Source organism: Grus americana, unplaced genomic scaffold (genome assembly GCF_028858705.1).
Source record: "Grus americana isolate bGruAme1 unplaced genomic scaffold, bGruAme1.mat scaffold_464, whole genome shotgun sequence".
NCBI classification, from domain to species: Eukaryota; Metazoa; Chordata; class Aves; order Gruiformes; family Gruidae; genus Grus; species Grus americana.
The window spans coordinates 1-13,003 of record NW_026561727.1 but is presented as its reverse complement, the minus strand read 5'-3'; the positions used below and the strand labels follow the sequence as shown (position 1 = coordinate 13,003).

Below are 13,003 nucleotides of genomic sequence, written 5' to 3'. Positions count from 1 at the left end.
TAAATTTTTTTCTTGCCTGGCTTAATGCCATCCCTTATTACGTTTTCTTTCTGTGACAATTTTTACATTGACGTCTGTTTTTTTATTGTTTTCTTGTCTTTCCCATACTCCGTCACTCTCCAAATTTTCTGTTTAAGTTCCTATATCTAGTTTTTCGTCCCATTTTTATTTTTTCTCCTGCATTTCCTGTACCGCAACTTTTAAAACTGCGTTTCTGCGCGTGCCAGTTTTGGACGGGATAGGATTAGTTTCCGTCACGGTAGCCGGTACGGGGCTACATTTCGGATTCACGCCAAAAACAGCATCCATACTATGGCGGCGCTTTAATTATCGCTGATATTTTGTTAATATTGCCGATATTTTGTTCTAGCTACTTGCCTGTTCGTAAGGGTGTTTTGCAGCATTTCTGATGCATATTTTTAATTTTCTATGGTTTTCTGGCACCTTCTCTCCTTTGGGACTCATCTAGTTCCGTTAAGGGAGTCAGTCGGAGAGACTGTCGAGGTTAGCTGACAATTTACAGTAAGTAATTTACTCTTCAGTCAGAGATATTTTTGAGAAGGGCTTCTCACAGGGTCTATTCCGGCTTTGTCATTGGGTCTTATCCAGAACATAGTTCCGGTAGAAGTTAGGCGGTACATGCGGTCTCGCTCAAAACGACGCGTAAGCCTGGAGCATTTTGGGGTTTTTATAGTAAACTAACAGACATAATTTTCAACAACAAGATTGTCATTGCATTTAATTAACTACTGTGCAACAACATTTAGCATACCATTTATCTTTTGCTGTATACAGCCCAGAAAAATCAAAACTAATTACATACCCAGTCACATCATCGATATGATAGATGGAGTCGCAGTAAAAGAGCGGGTATCATTGTTTCCAGCAAGAGCCGCTTTCTCTATTCAGCACTTAGCACACCATAAACTCAAGACAGGTAAGAAAATCCACCGCTGCCTCTCTGGCCGCTTTTAAGCCTTGTGGTGGTCAGCCCCTCCCCTTTCCCAGGGGCTGGTGGGAAGGATAGTGGGCGGGGCCCGGGGTATATGAACCACAGGCCTCTGCCAGGGAGCTCAATCTGTTTCCAGGCTTCTCTGGTATCAGAGCTATCCTGGTCCTTCAGTCAATGGCAGCTTTAGCATCAGTTTGGCTTTTTGGGTAGATGCATCCGAGATAAGAGTCTCGGGACCGGTCAAGGTTAAGCAGTGTATTTAATAGAAAGTATGCTTTATGCAGATTTGGTGGGGTTTTTCATTTATTATTTTTTAGGTCAGTATTTTTACATTGAGCATTCAGAGGTTTGTAAGATCATTTAATAACATGTATTTCTTTTTTTTTTTTTCCTAGGTCCATTGCATTTTAGTGGAATTCCTGATTTTACAGAAGATGGAACCTTGGGGTTTTTTCTCCAGTTTTCTTGTAAGCTATGTAAGATGCCAGTAGTATTTCTGTTAATAGGACCGACGATGAGATTATCTAGCAAGGATTAGGGTCAGCATCTTGTACGTATTTGTTCACAGAGTTTTAGTATTTCTGAAGAAAGCAGCAGGGATGTAAGGTATAGCGTCTTTCAGGCTACAGGACAGCTCGCCGCTTTTCCCGATTGCCCACGGAGTACCACGTTGTTCCTAGAACCTTTGAGGCTCGCTGCAGGCTTCTTGTAGATTATAAGCATCGGGACTTTGTTTTGTTTTGCAGGCTCATAGCTCACGGGAAGATAGAAGGTAAGAGTCGTCTGCAGAACGTAGGGTAAGGCTTTGAGGAGCGGCCGACACGGGGGGTTTGGGGGGCGCAAATACAAGGAGAGAGCTGTCAGGAAGGAGCGGGGCTCCTTCTCAGAGTTCAGGAGAAGTGAAGGAGTTTCTAAAGTTTTGGGACTGAGGGACAGTTGTGAAAGAGGAGGGCTCATCACCCATTCTCAGGTAAGTTTTACAGTTGGATTCGGGTGCCACCGAGGTCTATTCTAGCTCAGTCGCATCGCAGCCGACCGGAGGCACGACGATCCCGAGATGTGCGGCGTAAGTTATCCAGCCCTTGGCATGGCCATAAGCGGAGCTGAATGTCAGAAGAGTCTCATCTTGTGAAGCATGGGGTAGGTTAAAATATATCTTCCTCAACTATGAAGTCTCTGCTTCCCTGTACCTTCTGCTTCCTTTATTCCCTGACTTAATTTTTGCATCCATCCCTTCACCGTCCATCTGGATGTCACAGTTACTTAGAGACACAGACTAGGCATTTATTTCCAGCGCAGGCTCGAGCGACCGTATTCCCTGGAATTTCACGGTGAAGAGGATGTGTATCAACTGCGCTTGTAACGGTCTCCAGCCGGGGGTCTGTCTTTTATCATGGTCCTGACACAAAGCTTCTTCTATTTTCTAGTTTTACCTTTTTCTGTAAGCGAACGATGAGGCTTTCTCTAGTACCGGTCACAGCAGTTATGTTCTCTTGTTCTTGGAAGCATTTAGGGTTAGCGTAGAGGAGAGGGCTGTCTGGGAGCAGTTCCATTTGGGCAGGCAAAGGGAGCGGGTTGCTCATCGGCACGATGCTAGACCGGGCAGGGCAGTTCCAGCCTGTGTTATGTCTGTGTGTCTTGTCGTGTGTGTCTCAGCCCTTCCTCGGGTCTTAATGCCCTCTTTGCGCTCAAGGGGCACGGCGTGCTTCTCGGTTGCCATCCCTAGGCTCTCGGACGCCTCCGCTCATCAGCGTAGCGCCAGTCAGGCGCTTCTTTGCTTGCCTTGCAAGCTTACGGCGTGGATCGTTCTTGCGTGTCGGAAGCTTCCGGCGGGTCCTCTTTTTGCAGCCTAATCCTAGGCCGCATCGGGAGCTCTGCTCTCCAGCCGTCCATTCTCAGGGACTGAGACTTCTTCTCTGCGTCGTTACGTTCTTAGGTCTTGAAGAGAGGCTTCTTGCCGCATCCCTCGCCCTGGTTTTGACGGTAACTTCTTACAACTGGCTATCACAGTCCATTCTTTTCTGGGGTTGCCATAGAGCTTCTACGCCCAGGCGTCACGCCCTGTAGGTCATCTTGTTGGGCAGCCTCTCCGGTCCGGGAGTCATTCCTCTCGCTGAGAGTTTTCTCTCATTTGTGATTTGTGTTGTTTGTAGCACTCTGTGTAGCATTGATCCCTGTGCGTGTGTGTCTTGGGCGTGGAGCTGCTCTGCCCAGGGTTGTCGAGTCCAGGGTTAGGCGGAATAGCAATAGAAGTGTACGGTTAGTGTGTCAGTATGGCTAGTCTGGAATTGTTTGGCTCTCACTCGGCATCTGGCTGACTTGTTTAATTATTTTGGGGTTTTTTTCAGATGCAGAGAGAGAGGAAGCGCACCAAAGAGCAGCACAGGAGGGGAGCAGAGCGCCGTAAGGAGGTGCGTCCACCGGTGGTGTCGGAGGGAAGGTGTGGCTGGTGGCGATATGAGTACATTCAGATTTTTGTATTTTGAAGGTGCAAAGCTGGATATTGACCCCTTAGGATACAGACACGGGAGGTGACTTGGGCCAGGTGAGCGGCGACTAGCGGGCTGAAGTACAGCTGTTATTTTTCTGGTGTTGCATTGCTGGTTAAGATATAGGTATCCATTGTTTATTTTTCCTAGGTGGGGTGCAAGGATGGCACCCCAAAATGATGGAGGCCAGGTGAGCAAGCATCTGAGGTAAAGGAGGGGGAGATGAGAATCAGTGTGGGAGGCTGTGCTGGGCAGTGTCTCAGCACGTGCCTCTCGCTTGATTTTTGGCAGGTGCCGCAGGGAGCCTCGGAGGGGCGAAGCCACGTGCCGACGAGCATTCTGAGAAGGTGAGGTGCTTGTCAGTGTCTAATAGCAAAGCAGTATATGGCAACTTGTTTGAGCATTTCCCTCTGGTTTTGCAGGTGCTGTGCGGCCACCTTTGTGACCGGATGGCCATTTGAGGTGAGCTGGAAGAACGGTGAGGGCGGTTGTGGGAGCGGTGACTTCTGACAAACGTAGGAGTAATTTTGTGTCTCTTGGCATCTTAGGTGCCACGAGGGATGACAGCTGCAGGGTCAGTCTCTGGACCGAGCAGGTGAGCGGAAAGACACGGTGCTTCTGAGGAGGGGGGTGTTGTGGGCAAGGTTGGTGTTGACTGGTGCGATGCTGACTGACGGTACTGCTTTGGTGTGGTTTTCTGTTTGTTTTTCCTGTAGATGAAGAAGAGGCACCGGGCAACTGCAGGAAGATCCCAGTTAGCTGATGTGCTATGCGCATATTGTTTGTTGCGGATGGTTTGAGATCCCCGGCTGTCTGCGAGCTAAGTTGAGGGACTGTGGCCGGGGAGGGAGCGGGCTGAGGAGGGGGCAAGTTTGGGGGTTGCAGGGGAGGGGTTTTATGGTTAGCATAGGGGAGAGGGCTGTCTGGGAGGAGTCCCATTTAGGGAGGCAAAGGGAGCGGGTTGCTCATCAGCATGATGCTAGACCGGGCAGGGCAGTTCCAGCCTGTGTTTGCGGTGTTGTGTGTCTTGTCCTGTGTGTCTCAGCCCTTCCTCGGGTCTCAACGCCCTCTTTGCGCTCAAGGGGCATGGCGTGCTTCTCGGTTGCCATCCCTAGGCTCTCGGACGCCTCCGCTCATCAGCGTAGCACCAGTCAGGCGCTTCTTTGCTTGCCTTGCAAGCTCACGGCATGGATCGTTCTTGCGTGTCGGAAGCTTCCGGCGGGTCCTCTTTTTGCAGCCTAGTCCTAGGCTGCATCGGGAGCTCTGCTCTCCAGCCGTCCATTCTCAGGGACCGAGGCTTCTTCTCTGCGTCGTTACATTCTTAGGTCTTGAAGAGAGGCTTCTTGCCGCATCCCTCGCCCTGGTTTTGACAGTAGCTTCTTACAACTGGCTATCACAGTCCATTCTTTTCTGGGGTTGCCATAGAGCTTCTGCGCCCCGTGCGTCATGCCCTGTAGGTCATCTTGTTGGGCAGCCTCTCCGGTCCGGGAGTCATTCCTCTCGCTGAGAGTTTTCTCTCATTTGTGATTTGTGTTGTTTGTAGCATTCTGTGTAGCGTTGATCCCTGTGCATGTGTGTCTTGGGCGTGGAGCTGCTCTGCCCAGGGTTGTCGAGTCCAGGGTTAGGCGGAATAGCAATAGAAGTGTACGGTTAGTGTGTCAGTATGGCCAGTCTGGAATTGTTTGGCTCTCACTCGGCATCTGGCTGACTTGTTTAATTATTTTGGGTTTTTTTTTTTTCAGATGCAGAGAGAGAGGGGAAGCGCACCAAAGAGCAGCGCAGGAGGGGAGCAGAGCGCCATAAGGAGGTGGGTTGGCCAGTGGAGTCGGAGGGAAGGTGTGGCTGGTGGCAATATGACTCCATTAATATTTGTGTGTGTCTTTTTATTTTGAAGGTGCAAAGCTGGATATTGACCCCTTAGGATACAGACATGGGAGGTGACTTGGGCCAGGTGAGCGGTGACTAGCAGGCTGAAGTACAGCAGTTATTTTTCCGGTGTTGCATTGCTGGTTAAGGTACAGGGACCCTTTGTTTGTGTTTTCTAGGTGGGGCGCAAGGACGGCAGCCCAAAACGACGGAGGCCAGGTGAGCAAGCATCTGAGGTCAAGGAGGGGGAGGTAGGAATTGGTGCGGGCAAGCCGCAGTTTTGGGCAGTGTCTCAGCACGTGCCTCTTGCTTTATTTTTTGGCAGGTGCCGCAGGGAGCCTCGGAGGGGCGAAGCCGCGTGCCGACGAGCGTTCCGAGAAGGTGAGGCGCTTGTCAGTGTCTAATAGCAAAGCGCTATACGGCACCTAGTTTGAGCATTTCCCTCTGGTTTTGCAGGTGCTGTGTGGCCACCTTTTGGACCGGATGTCCGTTTGAGGTGAGCTGGAGGAACAGCGAGGGCGATTGTGGGAGCGGTGACTTCTGACAAACGTAGGAGTAATTTTGTGTCTCTTGGCGTCTTAGGTGCTGCAAGTGAGGACAGCTGCAGGGTCCGTCTCTGGACCGAGCAGGTGAGCAGAAAGACACGGCGCTTCAGAGGAAGGGGGTGTCGTGGGAGCGGTTGGTGTTGGCCGGCTGATGCAACGCTGACTGACAGTGCTGTTTTGTTTGTGTTCTGTTTTCTGTTGTAGCTGATGAAGAGGCACCGGGCAACTGCAGGAACATTCCCAGTTAGCCAATGTGTGGTGTTGATGTTATTGTTGCTGATGGATTCGGATCCCCGGCCCTCGGAAAGCTAAGTTGAGGGACCGTGGCCGGGGAGGGAGCGAGTTTGGGGGTCGTGGCGGAGGGGTTTTATGGCTAGTGCCGGGTAGAGGGCTGTCTGGGAGCAGTCCCCCTTGGCTGGGCAAAGGGAGTGGGTTACATGTCAGCACGATGCTAGACCGGGCAGGGCAGTTCCAGCCTGTGTTATGTCTGTGTGTCTCGTCCTGTGTGTCTTAGCCCTTCCTCGGGTCTCAACGCCCTCTTTGTGCTCAAGGGGCACGGCATGCTTCTCGGGCGCCGTCCCTAGGCTCTCGAACGCCGGCACTTGTCAGCGTACCGCCAATCGGGCGCTTCTTTTCTCGCATAGCGAGCTTACGACGTGGATTGTTCTTGCGTGTCGGAAGTTTCTGGCGGGTCCTCTATTTGCAGCGCTATACCAGGCTGCGTCCGGAGCTCTGCTCTCCAGCTATCCATTTTCAGGGACTGGGTCTTCCTCCCTGCATCCTTACCTTCTTAGGTCTTGAAGACGGGCTTCTTGCTGCACCCATCATCTCGGTTTTGACAGTAACTTCTTATAACGGGCCGTTTACGGTCAATTCTCTTCTGGGGTTGCCATAGAGCTTCCTCACCCGGGTGTCGTGCCCTATAGGTCGCCTTGTTCGGCAGCCTCTCCGGTCTGGGAGTCATTCCTCTCGCTGAGAGTGTTCTCTCATTTGTGAGTCGCATTGTTTGTAGCGTTCTGTGTAGCGTCCGTCTCTGTGTGTGGTGTGTGTGTGGAGCTGTTCTGCCCAGGGCTGTTGAGTCGGGGATAGGCAGAATAGCAATAAGAGCATACGGTTAGCGTGCTGATACGGCCAGTCTGGAATTGTTTGGCGCTCGCTCAGCATCTGGGTGACTTGTTTGATAACTCGGTGTGATTTTTCCAGATGCGGACTGGCTAGATGCCCACCGAAGAGTGGCAGAGGAGGAGAGCAGAGTGCTGTAAGAAGGTAGGTCTGGACAAGTTTGGGAGTTGCAGGGGATGGCTTTTAAAGTTAGCGTACGGGAGAGGGCTGTCCGGGAGTGGTCGCCTTTGGGTAGGCAAAGGGCGCGGGTTACTCGTCGGCACCGTGCTAGACTGCGCCGGGCAGGGCGCTTTCAGCCCGTGTGCGGTTGTGTCGTGTAGGTTGCGTTGTCTGTCTTATGCTCTACGCCGCACCTCCCTCGGGTCTCGATGCCTCCGCTGCTTTTTGTGATCACCAGGTACCTTATTAGATCTCATGAGTCTTGAATATCTGTACTCATTGGTATTGAGCTCATCAAGCCAGTTTCTCTCCTGTAGTTGTAGCTTAAAGCATAGCTCTGTTTGGCATGCATTGTGTCATAGATGTTTCTGAGCGGACGTCTATTGCGGCGCCAAGCCAGGCACTGCCAGCAGCTCCTCCGAGCGTTACGTTTGCCCCGAGTTCTTTTCTCAGGTTTCATTCCCCATGTTTTTAAAGGCCTTAGATCTTAAAACCCGGCCTCTGATGCATCTGTCACTGCAGTTTTGACAGCCTCTTTCTTTCGCCGGCCATGGCCGTCGCCTCTTTCCCGGGGCCGCTATAAAGCGGCCGCTATAAAGCATCCGCAACGTCGCAGTGCCATAGGGCTTCCTCACCAGTCTTACCTTCGCCACGGTAGCCGTTCTTGCTCGTGGCCTTCTCGTGTCTCACGGTCGCGTTTGCGGAGTCTGTGCACCGTGTCGGGGTTGGAGCCACTCCCCCCAGGGGTGTAGCAATGTTAAAGACAGGGGTAGCGTAGCTTTGTGGCGTGGCAGTAAAACATTGGTGTGACTGGATTCTTTTGGTGAAGACGCTACAGTCCATCTCTGGGCAAGTATCTGTAGACAGCTGTCACAGTTAGTTTCATTGCATTGGCGGGGGTCAGAAGCTGTACTCTGGCCTTCTGGGAGCAGCAGTTTGTGCGGTAGTTGAGCGAGTTCAATCTTGAATGTGCCTTAGTTGGTATATTTGGGGTTTGGTGTATCTCTTCTCTGTTTGTTTTAGCTCTAGTTAGAAGGCTTATGCAGAAAAGATGACAGACCTTTCGGTCTCGTCAAGCTACCGGTCAGCGGCCACCGCCTTACTTTGCACAGTTTGTTTGGGTTTGTCAGAGGCCGAGCGACAAGCCATGCGTCACAGGCCCCCGGAAGAGGCGAGAGGAGCGCCGGACAAAGGCGGGCCGGCGTCCGACGTCAGCGGATCGGTGTGTCGGCGACTCCGCCTAGTTCACGCTTTTCCAGTTGTATTTTCTAGGCGCGAATCGCTGCGCGAACGGGATATCCGCACCGGAGCGAACTTAAGCGAGGTGAGCGATGACCGGTGCGCTGACGTAGCAGTTTTCTGAGGTGTCGTATTGTAGACGTAGCTAAAATCACATCCCGTCCTTTGAGTTTTACAGGTGGCGGTCAGGCCTCTGCACGGCAGGCCGAAGAATCCGACTCCGAGTGGCTGAGGAAAAGGGATGGGCGAGAGGAAGGCGTTTCCAAGGAGGGCTTCATCACAGCGGAGGTTGACACCGGGCGGCACGTCGGCGACCGGCGACGCTCTGTCTTGTGAGGGATGAAGCGGAACCTGGCGGATGGGGGAGCGTCCCGGTTAGATGACCTTTTCCCCATGAGAAGGGAATCTGGATTCTGCCCTCTGAAAGGTAATTTAAGGGGCAAAAAGGGTGGTTGGGGGCAGGGCCAGCAGGTGGTTTAACGTCAGGGTAGCAGAGGGCTACTTAGTCTGCCTCGAGTCTAGGGACAGATAGGGGTCCTGGGTCCATCGTGCCGGATGTAAACATTCTGGCCTCTCTCAGTGTTGCAGCGTCATTTGCGTGATCTGTGCTTTTTCATGCGTACGGTGCCTTACGGCAGGTCTCTAGGTTCCACCGCATGCGCTCGGCGAGCATCCGCGGGGTCCGTGACGCCTCGTCACTTCGGAATACGGCCCATTGAGTGTTTCTCGTCTCGCGATCGGAGCTTAAAGCGCGCCTCGCATCGCAGATGTTTCTGCGAGGTGGCCTTTGTGGAGGTGGTCTGTGCCGGACTCACAGTCGTGCTCTAGAAACTTCTGCCTCAATTGAAGTTTGATACCATCTTTCATCCCTGTATGCTGTGGGATGCCGGACTAGTCCAGGCTTGTTGGTGCCGAATACAGGGCCATTTTGACCCAGCAGAAGGGGCCCCGGGGGAGTCCAGCTTGGGCGAGAGCAGGGATTGAGCAACTTGCTTATCTTGCACTGATAAGCACCGGACCTGAACAGGGGCAGGAGATGAGCAATTTGTTCATCTTAACAAGATGCAGTGTCTGATGGGTCTACTCCTTAATCAACTAAGTGACGCCTGGGGTGAGGGGGAGCCTCCTTTGCAGCTCGACCTTACTTTGGTAAAACTAAACAAACCACCGCTCCTCTGTACTGAACGCCTTTGTTCTCCGCCACTTCCCCCCCCCAGCCCCGACCAACTGCACAACAAGCCTTGTTAAGGGCCAGTCGGCACACAATACCTGACTGAGTCCCACCTCGCCAAAAGTATAAATCTGGCATTTAGAATCCTCTTTTTTGAGGACGAGAACTCCAACTATCCAGACGGGTCGACGGGCCTGGACCTCTCTCTCTCTCTCTCTCTCTCTCTCTCCTCCCCAAGCAGGGACGCCTCTTTGGTAAGACTTGCGCCTCCGATTATGTCGGATGTTACCCTGGGAAAACTATCATTAACAAAAGCGCTGAACTATTAACTTGAGCTCAAAATTGTTGCAGTAAGTGCATTTATCAACGGCCATTCCGAACTTTTTATATCTGTTGCCTCAAACTACCTATTTTTCTTTTCAACTTTGCGAAACTGTTTCAGTGAAAGTCCTTAGTGGGGCTCTGACAGGCAAACGTTGACTCTGATATGTGGCTACACACATAATCCTTTAGATGTAAACCGTTGACCAAGTCTGGGACTAAGACTGGACCTAGCCGCACCTAGGCTCCTCTCTGAGAAGGAGTTTAGAAAGCAAGGGGGTCCTTTCTGAACCTCGTGACTCAACGGGAGGGCCTCCCTCAACCACACATCAGACTCGTACCCTTTCACGCGACATATGCTTAGAGGCTTGTGTCTTAAAGCCTAGCTTCTCACACACACACCCGTTGTTCTGGTGTTGTGTTGCCTTGCTGCAATTTGTGTTGGTTTTGACCACCATCTGAGACATCTTGTTTTGTAGCGCTTTGTGTTGTATTGCCTTGCGCAGCCCTGTCTTTGGCTGGGTATTGCATTGCGCTACTCTGTATTTGTATTGCCTGCCAACGGAGGCTGCCTTGCGTTACGTGGGCCTGCGCTCTGCCTCGCCTTGCGCCGCTCTGCCTTGCGTTACGTGGGCCTGCGCCCTGCCTTGCCCTGCGCCGCTCTGCCTTGCCGCTGCCTGCCAATGGAGACTGTCTTGTGTTCTGTGACCCGGTCCTCTGTATTGTGTTGCGCGGCTCTGTCTTTGTACTGCCTGCCAATGGAGACTGTCTCGTGTTCAGTGACCCGGTCCTCTGTATAGCGTTGCGCGGCTCTGTCTTTGTACTGCCTGCCAATGGAGACTGTCTTGTGTTCAGTGACCCGGTCCTCTGTGTTGCGTTGCGCGGCTCTGTATTGCGTTGTGTGGCCCTGTATTTGTATTGCCTGCCATTTGAGACTGTCCAGTGTTACATAGCACTGTGTTCATGCATGCTTTATATTTGGTTGTATATTGCATTGCAGTGCTTGGCGTTGCCTGGTGTTCAGTATGGCTCTTGTTGCATTTGGGTGGTTGGGCATTACAGAGCTGGCATAGAGAGCGGCCCCAGCCGAGGATGGTAATCTGTCAGTACAGTCGGTTGGGGCGGAGGTCGTACGGGCCGTTTTGCGAGGCAGAGGGTAGTTGTTGGCCAGCTGGCCCTAGAGCCCTTCCATTGTGGTTTTCAGGTGCCACGGCACGATTTGGATTCCCGCACGACACCCTCGAGTGAGGTTTTTGTGGAGTATCCAAGTAACAGCGAAGGAGCGGTGCAGTTAGCAAGGCATCTTCCCTGGTCCCTGCCTATGAGCGCTAACTCTACAGAGTCAGGCGGAGCGGCGATGCTGTCTTAAGGGACAGGGTGAGGCCGTTCCACAGATGGGCCAAGAATCGGGGCCGTGGCCCGTTGTGGCGGGTGGGTGGCAGAACGGATGTGCGTTTGGGTGAGGGGTGGAGCGTGAGGTTGTGGCGGTGCCTATTTTTGTGTGTGTTGGGCTCTGTGTGTGTGTTGTGTAATTTTTTTTCCAGGTAGAGCAAGCTAGTGTGCTGTTTGAGATTAGAATAAAAAAAACCCCAGCTGGGGGATTTTTTTTTTCCTCCCCCGGCTGGGGTTTTTTTTCCCCTGGGTCCCGGCCGCTCTGCGAGGCAACGTTCGTCGCCAAAGTTTGGACGGCGGTGCGGTTTGGGCCGGGGTTTTTGCCAGGCAGGGCGAGAGATGAAATTTTGATGGCGTCTCCTGGGAACAGCGTTCCCGGGGAGCGCCGGAAGGAGCAGGCGATGTCCGGTTGCGGTGGAATGGATGTGTGTTTGGGTGAGGGGTGGGGTGTGAGGTTGTGGTGGTGGTGCCTAATTTTGGGGGGGTGGGGGGTGTATTTCTTTCCAGGTAGAGCAAGCTAGTGTGCTGTTTGAGATTAGAATAAAAAAACCCCAGCTGGGGGATTTTTTTTTTTTCCTCCCCCGGCTGGGGTTTTTTTTCCCCTGGGTCCCGGCCGCTCTGCGAGGCAACGTTCGTCGCCAAAGTTTGGACGGCGGTGCGGTTCGGGCCGGGGTTTTTGCCAGGCAGGGCGAGAGATGAAATTTTGATGGCGTCTCCTGGGAACGGTGTTGCTGAGGAGTGGTCCTCTGGACTTTTGTATTTGCCTGTGATTGCAGGTAGTAGTGTTAACACTAGTAGCTGTGTTGGTTTTGAAGGCAAAGGGTGTGGGGTGTTACTCTAAGTGAGCAGTGTTGAGGAGGACCAGGTGGGCACGCAAGAGGGTGTAATGGATGTTTTAGAAGGATGGGCTTGTAAAGGTTTTGCCTGATCAGTGTAGAGTCTTGTGTAATAATGTAAAGTAACAAAGGTCTTTGGTGTTATTCTTTATAGGCAGGGAATCAGAGTAGCTATCCAGGTGACTGCAAGCTGCATGTGTTTGGCCGGGGGTTTGAATCGGAGGATCCAGATTCCATTGTAGTAGAAAGCTCTGGAATGAGAAAAATGTTAAGCGAAGCAGGAGAGATTGACTGTCAATGTGCCTGAGCTAATAACTGTCATTGCTCTGAGTCCTTGCTGTGGTGATAGTGCATCACTGGAAACCTATGTATTAATGCCTAATGTTGTTGTTCTTTAAAGAAAGTAACAATAAAGGTAAAGTAATAAAGAATGATTTTTTTGTTCTGCCAGTTGTGAAATGTTTGTGTGTCAGTTATTAGTTGGGTGTTATTGTTTGTCTTTGAGTTTTGTCCAAAAGGAGGGGGGGAAATTATTTTGTGTGTCTGTTGTTGGTGTTGTGTTTGTCTTTGTTCTTCTGTGTCCCTGGTGGCCTTTAATGTTCTGTCCTTTTTTTTTTTTGTAATATTTATGTTCACAACATTTGTTTAAACAAATGTGTAGGTAAAATAAAAATAATGGTTTAAAGGAAAAAAAATCAGAGGCAGCAGTAGAACATGTCACCTCCCTGGGAGTAGTACTATAAACAACAAAAAAAATTATAACCTTATTTATTAAAATAACAAAATCTACTCCCAGGGTGTGTGAAATGTTCTACTGCTGCCTCTGATTTTTTTTCCTTTAAACCATTATTTTTATTTTACCTACACATTTATTTAAACAAATGTTGTGAACATAAATATTAGGGTTAGGG

At 51.3% G+C, this 13,003-nt stretch overlaps 2 long non-coding RNA genes across 4 annotated transcripts; both read left to right on the top strand.

Moving 5' to 3' along the window:
• The first annotated feature begins 2,251 nt into the window (after window positions 1–2,251).
• On the top strand, window positions 2,252–6,203 carry LOC129200758 (uncharacterized). Of its 2 annotated transcripts, XR_008575086.1 has the most exons (4): window positions 2,252–2,331; window positions 3,301–3,363; window positions 5,890–5,936; window positions 6,057–6,203. It is a non-coding gene; the product is annotated as an uncharacterized LOC129200758 (long non-coding RNA). The 2 variants fall into 2 exon arrangements; XR_008575085.1 differs by lacking the exon at window positions 2,252–2,331 and having other exon boundaries at window positions 3,177–3,363.
• Window positions 6,204–8,557: 2,354 nt separating this feature from the next.
• LOC129200757 (uncharacterized) lies at window positions 8,558–12,524 on the top strand. 2 transcript variants are annotated; one of them, XR_008575083.1, is made up of 3 exons: window positions 8,558–8,799; window positions 11,069–11,323; window positions 12,247–12,524. It is a non-coding gene; the product is annotated as an uncharacterized LOC129200757 (long non-coding RNA). The 2 variants fall into 2 exon arrangements; XR_008575084.1 differs by lacking the exon at window positions 8,558–8,799 and adding an exon at window positions 9,761–9,797.
• The last annotated feature ends 479 nt before the right edge of the window (window positions 12,525–13,003 follow it).